The 16,705-nt window shown below is 36.9% G+C and overlaps 1 protein-coding gene across 48 annotated transcripts in view; it reads right to left on the bottom strand.

Moving 5' to 3' along the window:
* Positions 1-16,705, bottom strand: part of Ptprd (protein tyrosine phosphatase receptor type D) — a 2,272,674-nt gene that overhangs the window by 1,024,799 nt on the left and 1,231,170 nt on the right. For 46 of the 48 annotated variants that reach the window (XM_037203364.1, XM_037203377.1, XM_037203376.1 and 43 more), the window contains one exon: positions 11,728-11,761. The gene's annotated coding sequence lies outside the window, so the exon portion shown is untranslated. Of the gene's footprint in view, positions 1-11,727; positions 11,762-16,509; positions 16,631-16,705 lie in introns of all 48 variants that reach the window. The other 2 variants (XM_037203363.1, XM_037203362.1) reach the window with 2 other exon arrangements.

Genomic DNA, 16,705 nt, shown 5'->3' on the forward strand with positions numbered 1-16,705 from the left:
GGAAAAAGAAAAGAAACAAAACAAAAAAAAAAAACTTCATCTAATTCACTCTCTTACTTTCCCAAGATAATTCATTGGTATGCAATATGCATATATTTACATTTTATGTGTCTTTAAAGATATAAATAAGTTGTCAAATAAATTTAGGTTTGGTTAGGTTTTGATAATGATTTTTCACAATTGTTTGAGAGTTTCATACAATATATTGTGATCATATTCACCCAACTATCCCAACTCCAGCACAATTTCCTACCCCATTTACCTAGCACCATATTCTGACTGACTTTTCTCTCCCTCAAACCCTTCACATCTAGAGTATATTAGCCGATTAATCTTGCACATTAGGATTGACATGGAGTGTGGTAGATATATGAGGGGTGACACCACTAAAGGAAATTGACTTTCCTTCTCCCAGTAGGAGTCAAATGACAAGGGCTCATTAGCAAGCAGTGAGACTTTGTGCTTCATCTCCCCCGAGATCTTGAATTTCTGTCTGGCTTGAACTTGTGCAGGTCTTATGCACACTGTTCCAATCTCTGTGAGTTTGTGTGTGCATTCACCTTGTGTCTTTTACAAACCCTGTTTCCTTGAATCTAACCACGACCTCTGTCTCTTACAATCTTTCCATCTTCCAGTCACCCTCTCTTCTGCACAGATCAATGACTCTTGAAGGAAAGGTGTAACATAGACTGGCCATTTTTTGATCAAAGTCTCTTATTTTTTTATACTGACCAGTTGCATTCATTGCCATCTATAAGAATAAGCTACTCTGATTGGGCCTGGTATTATCTGGATTTTTTTTTTTTTAATTTAAATGCAGCTTATCACAGGATTCTTTGTCCAATTTACCTCGGGTTTGAAAAATTTTATGCTGGAAGGTGATGCTTGAATAAAATCCAGGTGAACAGCCCAATCTGAGAGCTTCATTCAACTTGGCCACATCATTTGTATATTCATTGAATCTGCAGTCAAATTCTACTGCATTTCCATTTATCTTACAAAATACATTGCTTGTAGGATTTGCGAACTTATGATAACATTTCTAACAATTTTCCTCTCTAGGATGTAAATAAGTAGATTCCTTGACATTTTTTAATTGGTTGCTTTTTATAAACAATACTTATTACTATTTCTTGTCATGTTCAGGTGCTGACTGTTGCCAATCCCATACAGTAAATGAGACCTTCATGACTGACTAGGGCCACTGGGACCTGCCATTGTGATATCTTTTTCACGCTTCAATATATTCAGTCAGATTTTTTAATAATGATGTTTCATTTTGACAACTTGGAAACAGCCAGATTGAAGAAGACACTAAAATGCAAAAATGTCTCTGCAATAATCCTGCATCTCTCATGTAGTTTCTGAAGCTGTTTAGAGCTGGGAATGGGGCTCACTGGTAGATGACTTGCTACTATGTGCATGATCCCAAGTTTATCCCCACCTCTGCAAAAACTAAGCAAAAGAAAAAACAGACACAGTTGTCCATAGCACTTCCCACATTGTCTTGATTTATAAGAAAAAAATAATCACACAATTTTTCATATGTGGTATTTCAAATTGTGAAATCTTCATGATTTTTCTCTTGTATTAGCTAGAAAATACATATTGTATTGTCTGCTTCTATCTATTTTATAAGTTGAGCAATACAATGTCACAATGTAGGCATAATATACCCTGGAAAGAGGATGACTTTAACAATTTTTCTCTGTTTGAACACCATCGTTGGACACTTTTGCTTGTATTCAGGCATTGTAAAGAATAAGAGGTTTCAGCCAAACCTCCATGCTAGTCTCCCCCAGGACAACATTTTCACCTCCCTTTGGGGAAGAGCCTTCATGGTCCCAGATAAGATAAAATAGAGAAAAGTGAGAGAAATGATGAAAGAGAAAACCATGTAATGCCTTAGAAGCAGCTTAGAACACTAGTTGAGCCATCCTTGAAGATCAACATAGCAAGTCAAATCTTTGACATAGATTTTTTTCAGGAAAGCCTGTGAAGGAAGTTCACTGGTACCTTTAAAATCCAAGTATTTCATCCTGCTGGCCTTCTAGCTACCATAATATGACTGTATATACAGATGTGCAACCCAGAATGGCCTTTGCCATAGAGAATGCAAGAAAAGGGGAGAAAGATGGCACCCCCTGAAGTACTCACCTTTTGTACATATTGTATACATTAGTTCATTTAATCTTAACTTTGAAGCGTATAACACTTTTATTTTTCATTTCAACTTAGTGAATGCACCTGAGATTCATGAAAGGCAAAGGTACAGACATTGCTGGAGCCTGCATATAATGCAGTTCCTTACTCTCTAAACATCTAATCATTGGCTGTAGCAGAAAGCTACCCTAACCATCTCAGTGGTCTCTGCATATATAGGCTTGATCTTTCTGAAAAGGGTGCTTTGAGCTTTGTATTCTCCTTACCTTAGAATAAAATAATCATCTCAGAAAGAAGTTAGGACTTCCAAGTGAGAAACAAAACAAAATTTTCCCACACCTATCTGTCTTGAGCTTAGATGGAACGTATGCTTGGTTATAGTGATAACTTCCAATGTGTGTTTGCAAAGCAGTGGTGCCTTCTAGACTTCCGTTCTTTATCTGTGAGCAACTGGTACAGAGATGAAGACACAGGGCAAGCACCAGTGGACACAGATACAACGTGGATAATTTATCCCTGGGACAGCAAACCCCTATGCCTCACATGGAGCCAAAGAACTGTCACTAGCAGGGGGTCTTGTAACCTCTCTAGAATGTCTAGCAACATGTTTTAGTAGAGAAAACAGAATGAAGAGTGAGATTATTCCCTGGAAAAAGGAGTGCTGACAGTTACAGACCCACTGGAGGCTGCAAGAGTACAATGGTAAGATTCTCAGAATTGATTAAGATCTCTAAGAAACTGTTCCCCAATATATCAAGACGTTCTTCATGGGATCATGAAACTAGGGAGAGGGATGGAAGACAGTAAATTATTAGGAAAAATGAAAACATCAATTTTCTAAAATTTGAAAGTATTGTGTGTAAATAAAACCATGCCAAAATTGTGGTAAGTGCTCCTGTGTTAATTTTCTAGTTAGAACCTTTAAATAAAAAAAAATTAAAAAAAGTCAGAAGCAGGTTTTGGATATCTGAATTCCTAGACAGTTAGCTTTACCCATTTGAAAATTAAGAAAAATCAAGGACTCCCTTAGCCTCCATGGTAGAGAAGATTTCCTTCATGTGATAGAGAAAAGAAGCAACCATTTGTGTCAAATTTGTAGATCTGAGTCTTTAAGAAACTTCTGTCCAACATAGCTTGGCTGAAGAAAGGCATAGACCACTGTGGCTGTGTGCCTGGCCAAGGCCAGGAGGCAGAAAAACCTTCTTATGATCAAACGGCTATGATTTTGGTTTCTCCTCTAAAATTGCCACCATGGTCATCAAAGACTAATATTTAAAGGAATTTAAATACATACACTTCAATGGAACACAGCTGAAATGGACCACAGTGTGAACTATGATAACTCAGGCTTTCAGTCTGTGTACTACGTGAGATCCCAGAACTGGAGAAGTATCTGCCATTTTTTTCCTAGCAAGGACTAATTAATTAACTTAGCAACTCAAGATGGTCCTTAAGACTTGTTAAGGGAGTTTCTAGAAAGCACAGTTTAGGACTCCTGTCACACTCACATTGCTGAGCATATGTTATTCCCCCCACTGGATTTTAATTAATTGGCTCATTTTGAAATTAAAGTAAAATTATGAGGGCACTTAATCTTTGATTCCTTTATACATAGGGTATGGAATTTTTTTTCATTTTAAAGCAAAAAGAAAATGTGTTTCTTTCACCTCTATTTTTTTTTTTTGAGTGGCTTCAGTGGACATAGCATTCTTGGCTGAAATGCCCTTCTGCTATTTCCCCTTTCAGGCTTTTTGTAAATATCTGCTTTAAATGGATGAATATAAAATGTATTGTCTATGCTGGGCACTTTTTAGAGCAAAAGTTCAAGCTATTGTTAGTAATCCTTCTCTCTATAAAATGTGTTAACAATGTACTGGGATATCAGACACATCCTCAGCTCAAGTATCAGCCAGGCACTAAGGGGAAGGCTGCCCTCAATCATGTACTTGCCCTAATGCAAGTTTGTGAGGAAGTATAATTTTTTAAAAATGCATTCTGATAGGAAAACTTTAAATATAGCTGGTAAAAAATTGCCATGGGTTTTAAAATAAATAATTTGTATTGGCATTAGTCCAAATGAAGTATATGACACAGTGTGATACAAATTATATTGGTAAATTTCCATGTGCTATTTGTGCTCATTGAGGATACAGTCTGAACATGAGACAGTCACCATGTCCCACTCCAGCCTCAGTCCAAATCAGGTTTATTTCAAGTACCATCCAAAATTCCCTGTCCTGGAGTAGGTTGCCCATTGTCCTTTTACAGGGAAGTAAAGAATCTCAAACAGATTAGGATGTTAAAATCTCACTCCCTGGAGAATAACATAAAGGTAAACTATTTCCAGTAGAGGTTTTTATTGTTTATCCCACAGTAGACAAACATCTATAGTAGAGATGAGAAATGCTAAGTCCATTTGTGGAGAATCCACTCTGCTCTGCCTGGAAATCTCTCAGTCAGAACAGCAGAATATCTGCTTTAGCAGGGCTTCCTTAGTCTTTCCTAATCAATGGTGCAAGCCCAATCTACTGGTGGTATTGATCTATCTGCTACTTGTTATTTGTTCTCTAGCCTTTGCTCCTACATGATTAATAAACTTACATATTCAAAACCCAAAGTAGACCAATCAATCCTCACACAGACCATACACGTTTACTAATGCGTTTTTTCCAAAATAATATATCAGAAATAGTAAATTAAAGATGGCTTTCTGAGATAGAGTAAAAAGATTTAATACTGTTATCACTATTTCAGAAAAAAAGGTCAAGAAAGTGCATATACTCTTGTGTGTGATTCTGTGTGTGCCTGTGTGTGTTTGTGTATTCAGCTTACAATGGAAGTCTATGGCATTCTCTATGGCATTAAGCAAGTAATTTAAATATTAATTGCCTCAGCTTTATCATATATGAAGTGGATAAAATGATGGCATTTTCATTATATAATGTTGTTCAGAAAAATTAATATTTCTAAGATGTATAAAATCAGAACAACATATAGTCATACAATATGATGTAGATAGCCTTTACTTTTTTACTATGATGCTGAAAATAGAACATTATAATTTTTGATAATTTATTTTTAATAGCATTCACTTTCACTTCTACCTCCTTGGCTTGGCTTGTATACAGTGACATGTAGCTGTCATTAGCAAACACATGAATTCTTATCTGTATTATTATACTGCGAATAAAACCACTTAGTGCCATACTTAGCATGTAGTCATTCATTCTAGCAACAGCTGAGAAATATATCCTTGGATATCAGACCTACAGTGTTTATTTACTTGCTTCTTTCCTTTGATTCTTTATTTATTCATGTAGCCAGTAGTTAACATGTTTTTACTTTGTGCCAGGCAGGATCTGGGAACACTGCAGGAAATATTCCAGACTAAGATGCCACTTTTAGCTTTTTTTTTTTTTTTTTTTTTTTTTTTTGCTTTTAGTAAAAAAGAGTTGAAAACATAAACAGATTTCTCAGAGGTTTGGTTGGTAAGAGCTCAAAGGAAAAGAAAAGAGGAAACTCATAGCTGTAAGGGCATTAAGGGTGAAGGAGGGACATGGTGGTAAAGTCACTGTGCCAGAGTGACCCTGAGCAGTGCTTGAGGGTTGCTAAGAGAAGACTGTTGATTTGCAGGAAATCTGTGGACATAGAGAAAGCAGACATGGAGGTCCTCAAAATTTCAGGGTTTCTGGGAGCCTGGGAAGGCCAGAATACCTTAAAACCTCAAGTAATAAATGAATAGGAAGGAAGATACCCAGGTCATTTGGAGGCAGAATGATCAAATTAGAGCTGCCTTCTGGAGACCAAACAACCATTTGGTTGTAGGGTTGGAGCAAAGATGACGTGAACTGGAATGAAAAATTCTACTTTTGCCTTTAGTTATCAGGGGACACAGAGAACAAGTCCTAACTGTATGTGAAACATGCCTGGTTAATGGAGATTCTGCCCTCCTGCTGTGCTGTGCTATCTAACCAGCTTTCTGAGATCCTATAGTTCTCATAGAGGAGTTGGAAGCTAAGCAGCCGAGTCAGAGGACAGGAGTGATATATTTAGGGTTCATTTGTTCAATTAATGAGTATTACTTTGTGTCATGACAGTTTAAAGAGAAAAGAAAGAAGAGGTAATTCTGCATGGATGGTTCTCATCTCAGCATTGCAGGAAATCATGGAAGCTACTCAAATATAGGCCTTTCAAGTTCTGAACTTCCTAGAATTGGAAAATAGCAGCTGTGTGAGTGTGACAGAATCATGCAATTTGTTTCAGTCTCCTCATTCATAACACAGTAACTACCCATAAGCTGTTTACCTGTGGCTGTAACTTGTACATAGTAAGCCAATGGAAGTGTTATTGACAATGAGTTTGTGATGAAGCATATGGATTGTGGGGTGGAATTTATCAAAAGATCTTGATAACTAGATGGCCTTTCTTTGAAATGCCATTCATAGTTGTCTTGATGGCAAATAGATCATTTTAAGTGCACAAATTGATTTACTTTAGAATTGCTAAAGTGTTCATGAAAATAATGGCTCGATGGAGGGCTGACAAGCATACTCTATATACTACCAATTTGTTTGACTTCCTATTTGGAAAGAATGTCCAAATTAAAGGCGATTCAACATATGATATGTCATAATATTTTGTAATTGATTCACATAACTAGGTTTCAAAAGAGAGGCTAAAAAGTATTCTGATTTTAAATAATATCTATAAAAGGAGCAAAGTCATCTTTGAAATGACAGCGATGTGATTATTGAAAATAAAGTAGTCTACAATTTTTGGCTAATAGGTAAAACATGAAATCCACTGTATCAGTCTATTTCTGCCATTAGAGAACCTTAATTAGAAATCTCCAATTATGTATGCACATGCCAAAATACGAGTACTCCAGCAAATGAAAAATTTACATATACAATGTCTTTAATCAAAGCACCTATTTGATTGTACAATTATCTGTTTTGCAACACAAAATTTGAATTCTGTCCCTGTGATTCTGCATTTACACAGGTGCCCAATTATTTTGTTGGCGCAGCTAAGAAATGTCTGCTTGATGTACTATGATGTCAGTTCTCTTCCATTTATGGATGGAATTTTTCTTGACTCATAAAACAGAACTCATTGGATCAACATAGGAAATGCTTCTTCTTCTACTTATAACAGGAGAATTCTGTTTTGCTTCCATTCTCTGCTAAGAAAGCAAGGTTAGGTTTTTTTTTTTTTTACTCATACAATTTATTGCTTTCTCCTTCTTATTTGGAATTTGCTTCAAATTTTGAAAATGACTCTGGTTCACAGGGAGAAGCCTTCAGTGGCAATAATACTGAGTTCACTCAATTTTCCACATTGTTAGTCCCTAAATGATGGGAGTAGGCTGTTGATCCCTGCCACTTGTAAGCAATAGAGAAACTGTAGAGCTGGTAAAATACCAGATTTATAGTCCTGAAGACAGATGTTCTCTGTGGAGAAGCTGGGAAATGCCTTGAGAAGCAGTGAGGCAGAACTGTATTTTTTTGTGGTCTTTCTGGACAATCAAGATTCTCCTTGGCTCCCTGAGAGAGGTGCAGTAAACTGAGTGACCTGCTCACAGAGACAGAGCTCTAGGTAAGTGGGATATTGCTCTCTAGTTACATCATATGGGCAGGATAACTGGAATATGGGTTGCTTCAGTTGTGAAATGATTTACCACCTTGTACAGGGCTCCACATTTCAGATGGGCGATCAGTAACATCGCAGTCTCTTGTCTTTTGGATCTTTCAGAAAAGGACATCACTCTATGTCTTTTACACAGTCTCAGAGGATTATGTTGAGACATGTTGTTACAGCATAAGCACAAAGTCACTGGCTTTTCTTCTCCCTACTTGTGAGTAAATGTGTGCAGGAAGAAGTTCCTGAATCAGGCATGGATAGAAAACCAGTTGGTAAATCTCCAGCCTGGCATCTTTGCTTTGACTCCATAAAGATTTGTAACCAAACTATAAAGGAATGCTTTCAATGCCTCTTGATTCTTTAAATCTAGGCTTTGTTGTCCCTCTCAATATTGAGTTTTCTATAATGTATTTCATCTTGGGTATGAGATGGCCCAATGCTATTGGCATACGCATAGGTCAAACTATCTGTGGTCTCAGCAATACCCTGTATTCTGCTTTTTGTTTAGCTTTGAGACAGGGATTCTCTACATATCCCGGCTGTCCTGTAACTCACCTGGTAGGCCAGGCTGGCCTCAGATTTACAGAGATACCCCTCCTCCCAAAGAGGTACTCTGCCTATAAAATGCTGGAATGATTCAAGGCATGTACCACAATGCCTGTCTCTGCATTATTTTTCAGTCTTTGCTTTAAATCCCCCAGGAAGCAAATGCACTATTGTAATAAAAACGACTACTGTCCTAGGCTATCTGCAGGGGCCTGATTTTAAGACCACATATGGAAACCAAAACCTACAGATACTCAAGTCATTTAAATGAAATGAAGAATATTTGCACAAATCATCCTGTATATGATTTACAATGCCTACCAGTGTCAATAACATGAAGTGGTTTGTTCTACTGGGTTGTCTAGGGTATAATGACAAAGAAAAATCTTAAATTCCTCCAGGGAAGATACAATCTGTCTTTACTTAACTAGTTTCACCTAAACAATAGACCTCTAATGCAGCTTCCACAGCTATAGAAGGCTGACCATGTAAGAGATCAGAGTCAAGGTACCTAGTGTCAGAATTTGAATCATGTCCGCAGGTAGTCTTGCTCTTGTATAGCCTCTCTCTGCATTGATTCTTAGCTCAACTCTGTCACTTAATATGACAAAAGGAGAGGCACTTGCATTAGGCTTGTTCTTTAGAACACTCATGGAAGTGACTTGTGTAGCAATTCTGCTACAAAGATATATCACTTGAAATGCCTCTGGAATATGTCCTACCATGTAGGAAGCAAGGACACATACAGGAAAGTGTCATCTCCAGGAATTTAACTGTGACCTCATGAGGGACCCACCAACATCTGGTAAAATAGAGTATTTGCTCATTAAAATGTGCTGTTCTCAGAGTCATAAGAATAATGATGTCAGATCATGCTGTCATGATACTGATAACAGCACATGGGTGTTTGGATTACTGCACTGTACAATACTGATTGATACAACGTGGATCTATTGCATGCTCTGTTATGCTCTTGATATGGACTCTGGTGAATTGTTTATTTATCTCATTTCCATTTTGACAGCCTGAGAAATAATTGTAGTATATCACAGCCCATGGAATGAACTAAGTAAAACAATCAATGTGAAGAATTTAGCACGGTGGTTGAGTCAGAGTAGCACTTGATGAATGATAGTAGTTATATTAATTACATTGTCACAGTCATTACTCTCATTATGACAGCTTCCACAACTACCGGTACCAATGCCAACACTAATACAAGACTACTTATAGGCTAGAGCATTCCAGATGTTCTTAATATCTATCACCACAGAAAAAGTGAATCTATTTACTAGAATACTATTTGTTTGTTTGTGTTTTCCCCCCTTAATATCTGAAGATACTGAACAATCAATCTACATCCTTGTCCATTAGCAATTCTATGCAAAACCAAAAGAACTGTGTTCCATATTAGGGGAAAAGTCAAGTACATTCTCAAGCACAGCAATGATAATAATGTCTGTTGGTTAATATCATAGACTCCCTGTGAGAACTGTTTTTACTTTCTATAATTTGTCTATTGCAGTACAATGATGTGAACACCTTTAAATAGATTGAAGTATGAACATATGTTTAAATCCCATCTTATATGTCACTCACTTTAATATTACTGCACTCAATGAAGTTGACTTTTAGCATCCTTAAGTTTATACTGGATTAAATAGAAATGAGAGTGAAAGTGGTCATGACAGAGCTAGTTCATACCCAAGTCTTTTCCTGTGTGGCTTAACCAAAACTGGGTGGTTTACTCTAGTCTAATATAATTCCTTTCATAATGAAGAAAGAGCACATAAAATTTATTTTAAAAAATCAAGTAATGAATCCAAGTCAAATACGTGAAATTTAGTGTTCTTAATAGATAGAGGAGGCAAAGGAGAGAGTTATTGGATGTGACACTTTTTAGTGTGCTCATTAGACCAGTGACTTTGGCATTACTTAAGAATTAACTGAAATTTGGGCTCAGTGTTAGATCCACCTTACCAGAACTGACATTTAGAAAGTTAATTTAGGTGGTTCTCCTACTTATTATTATTGAGTTACTCTAATGCAATAAATCATTTTCCACATCTATTGTTCCTTAAACCATGTGTCATATAGCATCCTGTATAGATGATCTTTATTCCTTTTTCTAACCCAACATTTATGCAGACTTTTTCTTCATCTTATTTTCTTTCTACCCTGCTTCTATTCTGGCCATTCATTTTATATAAAGCAATATAGGATGAGGAAAGGGAAAGCCTATATAACAGATTCCGACTAATTTTTTCTATGTATTGCACTGGTTAAGAGAAAAATTAACCACTCTTTCTTGTTTTTTTTTTTTTTTTTTTTTTTTTTTTTTTTTTTTTTTTTTAGTTTGTCATTTTACTTTTTGTTAAAATATTTTTATTTTATAATTAACTTAATTTCACATATCAGCCATGGATTCCCCTATCCTCCCTCCTCCCACCCTCCAGCCCTCTCCCTCCCACAACTCAACCCCCATTTCCACCTCCTCCAAGACACAAAGATACCTCCACTGTAGACTACTGGCAATGGTCGAGAGAGTGACTGAGCTGACCTGCTCTAGTGTTCAGATGGCTGAACACCCTGGCTGTCATGTTAGAACTCTCATCCAGTATCTGATGGAAGAAGATGCAGAGATCCACAGCCGAGCCCCAGGTGGAGCTCCAGAAACCTCTCTTTCTTAATCTGTTCTAAACTGGTAAACTCAAGGCAGGAAAGACAAACCATCTAATATAAAGTCTTCTTTTAAGTCCAATAGTGTGAAGAGAATTCTCAATGCAAGTTCAAAGATGTATAAAAGTACAGTGATGCCATGATTCCACAAGGTCACAGACAAAAAGATCAGCTCCACTGAGATGAATTACATTGATACAAATTATGACTCTAATATTAATGTTTGATAACTAATTATCTAAATTAGTAAGTAAATAAGTATAGGTATATAAGATTTTTTTCTTTATGTCTTATTGATCAGTAAAGATTTTGCTATTTTGCTATTGATACACACACTACAAAACATTCTGATAGTTACTCATGGGATACTAATTGAAAGATTTGATATAGCTTCAGTAAATGAAAATTTCTCTGAAAACAACATTCTTTGTTGGCAATCTTCTTTTCCAACTTTGCCAAGTCTTATTTTTAAGTGGAAGGGGAAAAAAAAAGACAAAACATTGTACTGTAGAACACATTATGGGTTTCTTGCAGGAAAAATCATTTAATAGCATAGCCTCAATACATACAAACAAATAAAGTTATTTAAATCTTAGAAGAAAAGGCATTTCACACATGTCAGAGGAAGAGAAGAAAGAGGGGAAGAGAAGGAGGAAGCAGAATAAGATGGGAGGAGAAGCAGAAGGAGGCACTCACCTCAGTTGTTCAGTTAGTGGACAGGCACCATCATCTGAAAACAAACAAAAAAATCATATACTGTGATCATGAATACTATAAAAATGTAATTGTTTAAAATCAATTTTGCAAAACTATAAGAACAAAATTAAACAAGTGAAGAAATAGCTGGTTTGATCTTATTTATGTATTCTATCATCACCATTTTAGAATCAGAATAATTAACCTATTGTTTTCAAAATTATTTTCAGAAACATATCAGGTACATGTATATTATGAAGAAATTTTTATGACACATATGTTTAAAAGGTAAGCACAAACACAGAGATGCCTATATAACAGTATTGGTCCAGGCATGAACATAGTCTTGAAATACACAGCTCTGATGTCATATACATTGCTTTTATAAACTACGATCCTCACAAAAGATGGCAAAGTAAACAACAGAGTGTTCAGGGTTTTCAGTCACATACATATACTCTAATTTTATAAGATTGTCTCTTTAGGATCTATCTCCCACTATTTTCCACTACACAGTTTCTTAAAACTTCTGTCCTCCCTTCCTTCCTTTTATCTTTCCTTTGCCCTTCCTTTCTTTTTTGTTCCTTCCTTTCTCCTGCCTTGCTCTCTCCCATCACTCATCTTCTTTCTTTCCTTTTTCCTTTCCTTTTTTCTATCTCACTTTTTTTTTCCCACAGTATTTTAGCTCACTCCTTATGCCCTACTTCAGCATTCACCCATCCTATAGGGACAAATTAAAGAAATACTTTCAAAGTGTTTTGTCCATATTTTGTACTTTCACTTTACTAATTTTATTGTATCTTGTGTTGTAGACATGGGTATTCATGTCTTGAACATGTTCATCTTTGAAAATCAGAAGAATTCCTAGTACGCATCTTAAATAGGAGATGCCTTGAGGTACCTGCTGAACCACAACTCTGGGGTTCTAGACATGTCATGAGGAGTATGTGAATGGAGTCACCCCAATATGAGTTGAGGTCATGTGTAATAATGTGACACTTATGCTTTTGAAGGTGTATTTTTAAGTGTGTGTGTGTGTGTGTGTGTGTGTGTGTGCGCGCGCGCGCGCGTGCGTGTGTGCGTGTGTTCCACATGTATATAGATGCCTACTCTATCAGAAGATAGCATCATATGATCTTTAGCTGGAGCTATATGAACAACTCCAGTGTGAAAGAACTCACTATAAGTAGCAGAGACAAAAATTCTGTTACACCCTTCTCTTCTTCATCATGTTATGTCCCATGGATATTTTCTTCTGTCACAACCAGTCAAATTTAGTTCTCACAGTCCCATTGCTGAATGGGTTAGTCTCAAATGTTCTCTGCCAAATGCTGTCACAGCATGCACAGCTATTCCATAATTTTATAAGGTCCTATGTTGATTCAAACAGGGAAAGATGAAAAATCTCAATCCAAAGAATTCACCTGACTCTTGATTAGGAATAAAAGGGTGTGTCTAGATTTTCAGCTAGCATTCTGGGTACCTTTTGCCACAAGAATTTGAAGAGCTTTGAATTTTTATCCATTTTCTTCTTTCTTTTATTCTCTTTACCTTAGATTTTGAGAATCATGATAGTTAATCTATATAACTCCAATCACTTTCATATCTATCTTACATTATTTAAAAAACTTAATCATGTAATAAATTGAATTAAGCAACAATAGTATAATGAGTTAAAATAAATAAGCAATAATTTTTCAAGACTTCTTTTATCATTTGTTGAGCAAATACTTTATATAAGAAGTATATGACAACTAGCCATATCTTCTGTGCTATTCTAGAGATTTCAGAGAAGGTGATAACCATGTTTTTGTCTCCTACTTCCTATGCTATGGTGTGGAGGAGACAGGGAAAGAAGCTGCATATTCAGCTAAACACAAGAGAATGAGATAATTTTAAACAAACAGAAGGAGATAATTTCAATTACTGAAACAGGAATTTGGCTCAGCAGACAAATGCTTAAATTGGGCAATCAGTAACCAGATCAGAATGATACAGAGAAAGCCAGTTTTGCAAGATAGAAGTTCACATGTAAGCAACAGAAATAAAACCAATAATAATAACCAATGTTAGTAGTATCTACTACATAGAAAAGAGTGATAATTATAAAACTGGGAGGTATGTGGAAACAGAATACAGACTGCATGGAAGACCATTGCTATAATGTTTGCATATAGCTGAAGGGTCTTGAAGAACCACTGGAATGTTTTAAATGATAGGTATATGTCATTTGTGCTTGTCTTATAAATAGAAAGTCGTACTCTGTAGGAAATATAGAAAAGTGGCAATGGGAACAGCAGGATCCATTTTGAAATTTCAAGGCAAAAATTAGTAATGGCTCATAAAACTAGTGAGATGAGATAAGGAGAGTCATTTCATACTCATCAAAGGAACAACCCACCAAGACAATATTGCACTTCTAAAATATGCACACCAAACACAGGTGCACTCAATTTCATATAAGAAATATTATTGGATCTAAAAGGGGGAAAAAAACTTGTAGATCAAGCCCAAGACAGTGATGGTGAGTGATTTTGTTTTCCTGCTCTGACCAATAGACAAGATATCTGAATAAAAACTCATCAAGGAAACATTGATGTTAAGTGACATCATAAACCAAATGAATCCAACAGACATCTACAGAACATTCCATCCAGACAACTAAAGAATACACATACTTCCAGCAGCTCATGGAAATTTCTCTAATATTGACCACATATGAAGATATAAAACAAGAATGAATACAGGAAAACTAAAATACAATCCAGTACTCTAGCTGACAATACTGGAATCAATCTCTATATCAACAGCAATGGAAAATACAGAAAATACAAAAACTCATGGAGATTAAAAGTATACTACTGAATTAAAATCAGGAAGAAATTAAAAAAAAAATAACTTTCTAGAACTGAATGGAAATGAAAACACAGTGCACCAAAATCTACAGGAATGAAAGCATCCCCCAGAGCAAAGTCTACAACACTAACTGTCTACATTAAAAACTCTAAAGAACCTTGACATCATGAGGTTTGCAGGCAAATGGATGGATCTAGAAAAAATCAACATGAGTGAGGTAACCCAGACTCAGAAAGACAAACATGGTATGTACTCACTCATAGGAGGATAATAGATGTGTAACAAGGATGACTGGACTGCTACTCACATCACCAGGGAGGCTACCTGGAAAACAGGACACCAAGAAAAACACGGGCATCGCCCAATGACAGAGAAATGGCTGAGATCTACATGAACAGCCTGGACATGAGTGGGGGTAATGAAGGGCGAGGGTTGAGGGAAAGAGAGCTTGTGGGAGCGGGAGATTCCAGCTGGATCAAGAACAAAGAGGGAGAACAAGGAATAGGAGAACATGGTAAATGAAGACCACAAGAAGCAAAGTGCTAGAGAGGCCCACAGAAATCCACAAATATACCCCCACAACAGACTGCTGGCAATGGTCAAGAGCCCGAACTGACCTACTCTGGTGATAGAATGGCCAAACACCCTAATTGTCATACTAGAAACCCCATCCGAAGACTGAGGGATCTGGATGCAGAGATCCACAGCTAGGCCCCGGGATCTCTAATTAGCGAGAAAGAGGAGGGTTTATATGAGTGAGAACTGTTGAAACCAAGGTTGGATAAAGCACAGCGACAAATAGCCAAAGGAGTGGAAACACATGAACTATTAACCAAAGGCTGAGGGGCCCCCAACTGGATCAGGCCCTCTGAATGGGTGGGACAGTTGATTGGACTGATCTGTTTAGGAGGCATCCAGGCAGTGGGACCGGGTCCTGTGCTCATTGCACATGTTGGCTGTTTGAAACCTGGGGCTTATGCAGGGACGCTTGGTTCAGTCTGGGAGGAGGGTACTGGACCTGCCTGGACAGAGTCTACCAGGTTGATCTCAGCCCTGGGGGGGGGAGCTTTGCCCTGGAGGAGTGGGAACGGGGGTGGGCTGGGGGGAAAGGGAGGGACCAGGAGGGGGGAGAACAAGGGAATCCGTGGCTAATATGTAGAACTGAATTGTATTGTAAAATAAAAGGAAAAAAAAAGACTATTACACAGAAAAAAAAAAAAAAAAAAAAAAAAAAAACTAACTCTAGAGAGCAGCCAGGAGGCAGTGGCACATGCCTTTAATCCCAGCACTCAGGAGGCAGAGCCAGGCAATCTCTGTGAATTCAAGGCCAGGCCCCTCTACAGAGCCTGATCCAGGACAGGCACTGTGTCTCGAACATCCTCCCACCCCACTCCCCCCCAAAAAAACAAATAACCCTATAGAGCTCTCATATTAATTACTGTATGTTACAATTGAAGGTCTTAGAAAACAAGAGTAAACAATACACAAATATGGTAGACAGGAAGGGCTGAAAACATCAGGGCTGAAATTAATTAAACAGAAACTAAAGAAAAACAACAGAAAGAATTAAGAGCTGTTTCTTTGAAAAGATTAACAAGACTGGCAAATCATTAGCTAAATTAACCAACAGAAAAAGAGAGAGTATCCAAATTAATAAAGTCAGACTTGAGAAGAGACATCACAATAGATATTGAGGAAATTTGGAGTTATGAGGACACATTTTAAATTTTATACTCCACTAAACTAGAAAATCTAGAAGAAATGAATGAATTTCTAAAAGCATATGGCCTACCAACATTAAAGCAAGATGAAATAAATAATTTAAGTAGAGCCACAACAACCACTAAGACAACAGTAGTAATTTAAAAATCTCCCAAATGAAAAATGCCTCAGGGCCAGATGTATTCAGAACAAATTCTACCAGACCTTCATGGAAGAAGTAGTACCAGGACTTTTCAAAATTACCTGTAAAATAGAAGAGAAACAAGCTGCTCCAATTTCTTTTTATGAATCCAAGATTACCCTGATACCTGAACCAGATAAAGACCTGATTTTTAAAAAAAAAGGTGAATTATCGGCCAATCCCCCTCATGTACATGGACACACACATACAAAAAAAAAA

Source organism: Peromyscus leucopus, chromosome 2, assembly GCF_004664715.2.
Source record: "Peromyscus leucopus breed LL Stock chromosome 2, UCI_PerLeu_2.1, whole genome shotgun sequence".
Taxonomy (NCBI): domain Eukaryota; kingdom Metazoa; phylum Chordata; class Mammalia; order Rodentia; family Cricetidae; genus Peromyscus; species Peromyscus leucopus.